The sequence below is a fragment of the Microcaecilia unicolor genome, chromosome 8 (genome assembly GCF_901765095.1).
Source record: "Microcaecilia unicolor chromosome 8, aMicUni1.1, whole genome shotgun sequence".
NCBI classification, from domain to species: Eukaryota; Metazoa; Chordata; class Amphibia; order Gymnophiona; family Siphonopidae; genus Microcaecilia; species Microcaecilia unicolor.
Genome location: NC_044038.1, coordinates 170979785 through 170987890, shown reverse-complemented (window position 1 = coordinate 170987890; position 8106 = coordinate 170979785).

Genomic DNA, 8106 nt, shown 5'->3' with positions numbered 1-8106 from the left:
CTGTCAGACTGTCATAGTAATGCTTGAATGTTTTCACTTATATACACTGTCAGCTAGCACATTTGCTTATTTCCGATCTGACAAAGAAGGGCAACCTTCGAAAGCTAATCAAGAAATATATTAAGTTATGTCCAATAAAAAAGGTATCTTATTTTCTTTTCCATGTTTTATTTTGTTTGATTTCTATTGATAACCTCAAGAGTGGACTAACACGGCTACCACACTCCTCTACTTTCTGTGACAGAAATTTCTTGCTGACAAATGCTTAGCAAGCTAAGGGGCCCTTTAACAATGGCACGGTAGGGCTACCGCAGCATTGCCACAAGCCAATCCAGCACTACCACCAGCCCACTGCGGGAACCGGCGGTAGTGCCGGCCCACAGCTTGCCATTTCTGCCACAACCAGAAACAAGGGCTCCTCCAGGAAATGACCACACAAGTTTGTACTTATCGCACAGCTATTTCCTTTTTAAAAAAAAAAAACCCTGCTGTGGTAAAAGGGGCCTCAGTGCACAGCAAATCTACACACCGATGCCACCACAGGGGCCCTTTTACCACAGCTTGGTAAAAGGGCCCCTAAATGTTAAATGTTGATAATATTAAAGGTTTACAAATAGTCCCTTCATTGCCATGCTAGTATGTTTTCTTTTTTATATATAGGTGGGTGGGAGAGGTTAAGTATATTAAGTACTTACCCCCAAATTCTATAGCGGTCGCTAAAACTTCTATGTGCAAATTTGGGCATGTGGCCAATAAGCGTGTGCAATGTAATTGAATAACGAGCTAATTAGCACCAATAATTGGCCTAATTGGCACAAATTAGATTTAATTGGAACTTATACATGTAAATTTAGGCATGGAATCTATGCCTAAATTTTATACACAAGTTTAAAAAAAAAAGTGTGGAAATGGGAGGACATGGGCAGAACAAGAGTTTTCCTAGCATTTATGCTCATTGTTATATAATAAGAGGGGGATACACACCCAATTTAGGCATGTACTTTTGCAGCACGTTTCAGTTGGTGCAAATGGCCATGCCTAAAGTTGGGAGTAAATGCTTAACTTTAAGTGTGGTTAACAGTACTTTCTGGCACCATATGTAGAACTTTCACCCCTTAGCGACCAACTGCCATAAGGATTAACACACGGGCTTAATACTTAACTCCCTAAGGGGTAAGTCTACTAACAATGCACTAGTAGATGGGCTCAGCATGTGCTAATGCAGGACTTTTCCCACACACTAAGTTTATATTTCCACTGCACCCAGAAAATAAGGTGATTTCTAGTATTTCGCTTTCAGGTTGTGCGTTAATGGTGGTAGCAGTGCCCATAACCTGAAAACAAATTGATGGGGTGCACTAAGAGCTCCAATGTTATGGATGTGCCAACCCGTTAGCACATAGTAATCAGAACATGCTAGGGTGGATAGTGTGTCCACACCCATTCTCTGCCCCCCGCCCCCCCCCCCCAATGCCCCCTGCAAAAAAATACAAAAAATTAATGAGATACCAAGTTACCCACTTCTAGGATGGTGATTTGGGGGCAGCAGTGGTGTACCGAGGGGCAGGGCGGTCCGCCCCGGGTGCACGCCACTGGAGGGGTGCAGAAAGCAGCCGCATGACTGTTGGCTCCGCTAGGTCCCTGCTCCCTCTGCCCCGGAACAGGTTACTTCCTGTTCCAGGGCAGAGGGAGCAGGGAATCAGCGGAACCAACAGCCGAGCGGCTGCTCCCAGCAGGTAAGAATGCACCCCGGGGGGGGGGGGGGGGTCAATGCATCGGGGGTGTCATGCTGCACCCGGGGGGACGGACTCCGCTGCACCCTGTGGGGGGGTGCGCAGCGGCAATCCACCCTGGGTGGCAGCCAACCAAGGATCGCCACTGGGGGGCAGTCTTGGTTTTTGAACTTGCATCCCAAAGCACTGTGGGACTAGTAATGTCTGGTCCTTGAGTACACGCTCCTATGCCTGAAGGCTCCATGTGCTTTTGTTGTTGTTGTTTTTTTTTTTTACTTTAGGTGAGACTTGAAATAATTCTATTGCTTCAAAATCCAAACTAGAACGTGATTATTTCTGTATATCCAATGCTAAGAATACAATGCTATGTTTAGCTACATTAACCATTTAATTAATTTACAAACTGCTGACTCGCTTCACACTTTTGATTTCCCTGATTTAATGTCCTCAGGGAGCTATATGACTCTTCTTGCCATGACTCACCTATAAATCTTTCATGGCTAATAACAGCAGCATACACTAGTCCACTAGTGTAATTGTAGCTTTGATTACCCAGCTGAGAAAGGAAAACAAAAATTAAAAAGCACACACCTTCTGTGATGCATGTTGATGGGGTTGTAAAGCAATCCATTCACCTATCCCTTTTATCTCAGTTGAGATCATCTCCCGTCTTCTGTTTCCTTTCTTCGCTTTGGCTGTACTAGTGTTTTGAAAGCAATAAAATCCGGTAATGGTAAGAGATGAAGATAAATAAAGGCTATAAAGAAGACATTTACTGTGTGCATAATCACAATGCTATGAGAACACTGCAAGAATCTTTCGTTTTAATGTACCGTGAATAATCTAACATGATTTAGCATCACGTTTATGAGCTTCCACTTTACAAGGCTACAATTAGCTCATCTGTGTGTGACTTATCCACTGATCATGCATTGTTAAAATAAGGCATTGAGTCAAGGTCACAATCTTTAGCTTTCAATAAACCCCATCACTTGAATTTCCAGATATAACATTCTCATTTCTCTGTACATATGCTCCTTTGGAAGGGCTTCAGTATCGGAGTAAAGGCAGATTTACCAAGACATGTCTCTTCTCCAAAATGATGAGAAATGTGCCTTATTGACAGGGCAGATAATTTCCAACACAGTACTTCAACATGTCCAGTTAATTTCTCTTGATACAATACTATTTTATTAACTTTACCTTCACTTTAGACACTCCAAGTCCCAGCATTGATTTAGTCATAGAAGTCAGTTGAACCAATGACAAGTAGCTTTCATTTTTCCAGCGCTATAGGGTTAAATTTAGTAAATGGTGCTCATTGTTGATGTTCAATGCTATTCTATCATCGACACTCAAAGATGAGCACCCATTATTGAATAGCATTGAGTGCTGATTTTGGTACCCACATTTGGGAACACATCCCCGGTATTCTAACACACTGCATGCAAATTTTAGGAACACCCCAAACCGCCCCCCATGCACCTCCCATAGACAAACACCCTTTTGTATTGCACGCTATGGCATTTGGGTATGCATTGATATAAAGAATGTGTACCCAAATCCAAATTGATGCCAATTAGCACTAGGACACACATCTTGGATTGGCATCCAAATATCGGCACCCAATTTTGGGTGTCATATATAGAATCTAGGAAGTAGTGACTAATTTTCTGGGAAATATATCCCTCCACTGAAGCACAGTGATCGCATTACATGTATCTTCACTGGCATTGCCTATACAGCTAGCAGTGCTGAACATTCACTTTGTTTAGTTTTGTCACCATGCCAGTTGAATATTGACCCTCTCAAAAGATTTAAGAATGCTCATATTATGGGAGACAGATTGGCTCAATGGATGATTACAGTGAAAAGTCATCTTTTCACATTAGGATCTGTCTCAAGGTGATAGTGACCCCAAGTGATTCTAGAGAAACAAATTGGTAGGCTGTCATCTCTTAAGTGGTGGGGGTCTGCCACTTGAGTGGAAGGTTTGAATCATTATATTCTGTACCATATTCCTAAATTAAAGCATACTTTATAGAATACGCTTCAATTTCCACACGCAATATATAGAATCTAGTCCATAATATATAACGTTTTTACACTTCTGTAGATATTTAAGTGGAGTGGAGGAGTGGCCTAGCGGTTAGGGTGGTGGACTTTGGTCCTGGGGAACTGAGTTCAATTCCCACTTCAGCCACAGGCAACTCCTTGTGACTCTGGGCAAGTCACTTAACCCTCCATTGCCCCATGTAAGCCGCATTGAGCCTGCCATGAGTGGGAAATCGCAGGATACAAATGTAACAAAAAAAAAAAAGTAACTTTTTAAATGGAATCTTCCCACAATCCTTCCCTTTGAAAATCTGAGAACCTGCAGCATCCCAGGTACCGAACATAGTAACATAGTAGATGACGGCAGAAAAAGACCTGCATGGTCCATCCAGTCTGCCCAACAAGATAAACTCATATGTGTATACCTTACCTTGATTTGTACTGCCTTTTTCAGGGCACAGACCGTACAAGTCTGCCAAGCAGTATTTCCCGCCTCCCAACCACCAGTCCCGCCTCCCATCACCGGCTCTGGCACAGACCGTATAAGTCTGCCCTCCACTATCCTCGCCTCCCAACCACCAACCTCTCTTCCCCCACCTGCTCCGCCACCCAATTTCGGCTAAGCTTCTGAGGATCCATTCCTACTGCACAGGATTCCTTTATGCACATCCCACGCATGTTTGAATTCCGTTACCGTTTTCATCTCCAATACCTCCCGCGGGAGGGCATTCCAAGCATCCACCACTCTCTCTGTGAAAAAATACTTCCTGACATCTTTTTTGAGTCTGCCCCCCTTCAATCTCATTTCATGTCCTCTCGTTCTACCGCCTACCCATGGACTGCACACCTGCTTTGTATTGGAGTGGAGGAGTGGCCTAGTGGTTAGTGTGGTGGACTTTGGTCCTGGGGAACTAAGGAACTGAGTTCGATTCCCACTTCGGGCACAGGCAGCTCCTTGTGACTCTGGGCAAGTCACTTAACTCTCCATTGCCCCATGTAAGCCACATTGAGCCTGCCATGAGTGGGAAAGTGCAGGGTACAAATGTAACAAAAATAAAAATAAAATAAAAATAATAAGCGTAAAGTCATAAGCACATAAGCACTGCCATACTGGGAAAAGACCAAGGGTCCATCAAGCCCAGCATCCTGTCTCTGACAGCGGCCAATCCAGGCTTCAAGAATCTGGCAACCCCCCCCCCCCCCCCCCCCCCCACACACACACACAAAAAAAAAAAATTAATAATGTTCAACGGACTTGTCCAAACCCCACTTAAACTCCGTAAGGCCAGCCGCTGCCACCACATTCTCCGGCAACTAGTTCCAGAGTCCAACTACACGCTGAGTAAAGAAAAACTCTCTCCTATTTGTTTTAAATCTACCATATTCTTGCTTCATCGTGTCCCCTGGTTCTATTAAGTATAAACAAACACTTCGCATCTGTCCGATCTATTCCACTCATTATTTTGTAGACTTCTATCATATCACCCCTCAGCCGCCTTTTCTCCAAGCTGAAGAGCCCTATCCTTCGCAACCTTTCCGTTTGACAAAGTACCTCATGAAAGACTCCAGAGAAAACTGGAGAGTCATGGGATAGGATGTAGTGTTCTATTGTGGATTAAAAACTGGTTAAAAGATAGAAAACAGACAGTAGGGTTAAATGGTCAGTATTCTCAATGGAGAAGGGTAGTTAGTGGGGTTCCCCAGGGCTCTGTGCTGGGACCGCTGCTTTTTAACATATTTATAAATGACCTAGAGATGGGAGTAACTAGCGAGGTAATTAAATTTGCTGATGACACAAAGTTATTCAAAGTCGTTAAATCGCGGGAGGATTGTGAAAAATTACAAGCGGACCTTACGGGACTGGGCATCTAAATGGCAGATGACGTTTAATGTGAGCAAGTGCAACGTGATGCATGTGGGAAAGAGGAAAACAAATTATAGCTATGTCATGCAAGGTTCCATGCTAGGAGTCACGCACCAAGAAATGGATCTAGGTGTCGTCATTGATGATACGTTGAAACCTTCTGCTCAGTGTGCTTCTATGTTGAATTGTACAGCGCTGCGTAACCCTAGTAGCGCTTTAGAAATGTTAAACAGTAGTAGTAGTAGTAGTGTGCTGCTGCGGCTAAGAAAGCAAATAGAATGTTAGGTATTATTAGGAAAGGAATGGAAAACAAAAATGAGGATGTTATAACACCTTTGTATTGCTCCATGGTGCGACCGCACCTCGAATAGTGTTTAATTTTGGTCGCCGCATCTCAAAAAAGATATAGTGGAATTAGAAAAGGTACAGAGAAGGGCAACGAAAATGATAAAGGGGATGGGACTACTTCCCTATGAGGAAAGGCTAAAGAGGCTATGGCTCTTCAGCTTGGAGAAAAGGCGGCTGAGGGGAGATATGATAGAGGTCTATAAAATAATGAGTGGAGTTGAACGAGTAGGTGTGAAGCGTCTGTCCACGCTTTCCAAAAATACTAGGACTACGGGGCATGCGATGAAGCTACAATGTAGTAAATTTAAAATGAATCGGAGAAACTTTTTCTTCACTCAATGTGTAATTAAACTAGAATTTGTTGCCAGATAATGTGGTAAAGGCAGTTAGCTTAGCGGAATTTAAAAAAGGTTTGGATGGCTTCCTAAAGGAAAAGTCCATAGACCGTTATTAAATGGACTTGGGGAAAATCCACTATTTCTGGGATAAGCAGTATAAAATGTTTTGTACATTTTTGGGATCTTGCCGGGTATCTGTGACCTGGATTGGCCACTGTTGGAAACAGGATGCTGGGCTCGATGGACCTTTGGTGTTTCCCAGTATGGCAATACTTTACTTATCTTCTTATGACTTCCCTTCACTAAATCCATGCTGAGTTTGTCTCATCAGCCCATGTTTTTGTATGTGCTCTGTAATTTTATTCTTAACAATAGCCTCTACCATTTTGCCCAGTACTGACATCAGACTCACCAATCTATCATTTCCCGGATCTCCTCTGGAACCATTTTTAAAAGTCGGTGTAACATTGGCTACCCTCCAGTCTTCCAAGTACCACAACTGATTTTACAGTAGCTCTACAAGTTCATTCTTCAGTTCTATTAATACTCTGGGATGAATACCATCCGGTCCTAGTGATTTACTACTCTTCAGTTTGCAGAACTGATCCATTACATCCTCCAAGTTTACAGTGAATTTGTTTAGTTTCTCCGACTCGCCTGCTTCAAATACCCTTTCCAGCACCGGTATCCCTCCCAACTCCTCCTCGGTGAAGACCGAAGAAAAGAATTCATTTAATTTCTCCGCTACGGCTCGGTCTTCCCTGATCGCCCCTTTAACACCACTTTCGTCCAGTGGCTCAACCGGTTCTTTAACCGGCTTCCTGCTTTTAATGTATCTAAAAAAAAATGTTACTATATATTTTCGCTTCTAATGCTAACTTTTTTTCAAAGTCCTTTTTAGCCCTCCTTATCTCCGCTTTTCGTTTTTTACTTGGCATTCCTTATGTTTTATCTTATTATTTTCAGTCGGTTCTCTTCTCCATTTTCTGAAGGATTGTTTTTTGGCTTTAATGGCTTCCTTTACCTTACTGTTTATGCACGCTGGCTGACGTTTGGTCTTTTTTCCTCTTTTTCTAATACGCGGAATATATTTGTCCTGTACCTCTAGGATGGTGTTTTTGAAAAGCATCCACGCCTGATGCAAGTTTTTTACCCTGCGAGCTGCTCCTTTTAGTCTTTTTTCACCATTTTTCTCATTTTATCATAATCACCTTTTCTAAAGTTAAACGCTAATGTATTTGATTTCCTAAGTTCACTTCCTTCAATGCCAATTTCAAAACTGATCATACTGTGATCACTGTTATCAAGGACTAAGTCTAGTATTTTTCCTTCTCTTGTCGGCTCCTGAACTAGCTGTTCCATGAAGCTGCCCTTGATTTCATCAAGAAATTTTATCTCCCTGGCGTGTACCGATGTTACATTAACCCAGTCTATATCCGGATAATTCAAATCACCCATTATTATTGCATTGCCCATTTTATTCGCTTCCCTAATTTCCTTTGACACTGCTGCGTCCGTCCGCTCGTCCTGGTCAGGCGGACGGTAGTACACGCCTATCACTATTTTTCCCCTTTTCACGTGGAATTTCGATCCTCAAAGATTCCAATAGGGGTTTTGTATCCTGCAATATTTGCAGCAATATAAAACTACTTATAGGGATTTCAAAATGAGGTTTCTGTGCTTTGACAGTCCTACAATTCCCTCACCCCTTCTGGTGTGGGTTAAAGTCAAACACTTGTTTATCCCAGTTTCACCCTTATTCCATCAC